Raw genomic sequence first — 986 nt, 5'->3', positions numbered from 1 at the left:
GCTTCCTTCTCCAAGATGGAAGTTACTATCTTCTGGGCAGCTTCCAGCTGCTTCTGGTCTGATTCCACGGCCACCACAGGGATCCCGACCCTCGCGAAGGAGATGGCGATGCCTCGGCCCATTGTTCCCAAGCCTGTGGGTAGAGTGACAAAGAATGATTCAGGGGAACTGGAAGACCACTTAGCATTGTGGCATAAAGATTGATTAAGTTATACATAGTAGTGGATGCTTATAATCCCAACACTTGGGGGCTGGGCAGGAGGATTACTATGAGTTTGAGGCCAGCTTGGGCTATATAGTGAATTCAAAGCCAGCCTATACTACAAAGCAAACCCTGTCTCAAAAGCCAAATAAAAAAAGTGACTCAAGACATGAAGTGGATTCTCAGTGTTCTGCAGAGCACATGAGAGCAGTGAAATCCTGCAACACAAAATGTTGGTGTTGAACTAGAAGACGTGGCTGTATCTCGATATGAAAAAGCAATAGAACTCATTGCAAATGCCTAGATAGGAGAGTAAGAGGCACGACTTGGGAAATATGGTAGGAATAATAAAGTCTGATGGGAAATGCAGGAATGAAAGAGCCAGAGAACAAGGAGGTGAGCACAAGCACAGTGGGCCCACGAAATGCTTGCGCCTCTGGGGTTCACATGTGAAATGCACAGACTACATGGACTTGGATGAAAATCAGCTGAGCTAACATGAGTAGTGTGTTTGGCATAGAACTTGGTGCCTGCAGGCCCCAGCTTATAGCAGCACTTGATATGCAGATTTTTTAAAAACTGTATTTGGTATAGGGTCTCACTATACAGCTTGGACTAGTAATGATCCTCCTATGGCCAGCCTCCCCAGAGCTGGGATCACTGGCATGCACCACCATGCCGGACCTCCGTGGCCTGCTCAGTGCACCCAGGGGCAGGGCTGGTGCAACAGTGGCGCTGGGAATCAAACCCTGGTCCCTGAGCTTGCCTGAGCAGGCACTTAATC

Source organism: Octodon degus, unplaced genomic scaffold, assembly GCF_000260255.1.
Source record: "Octodon degus isolate 3935 unplaced genomic scaffold, OctDeg1.0 scaffold00609, whole genome shotgun sequence".
NCBI classification, from domain to species: Eukaryota; Metazoa; Chordata; class Mammalia; order Rodentia; family Octodontidae; genus Octodon; species Octodon degus.
Note: the sequence above shows the minus strand (reverse complement) of the source record.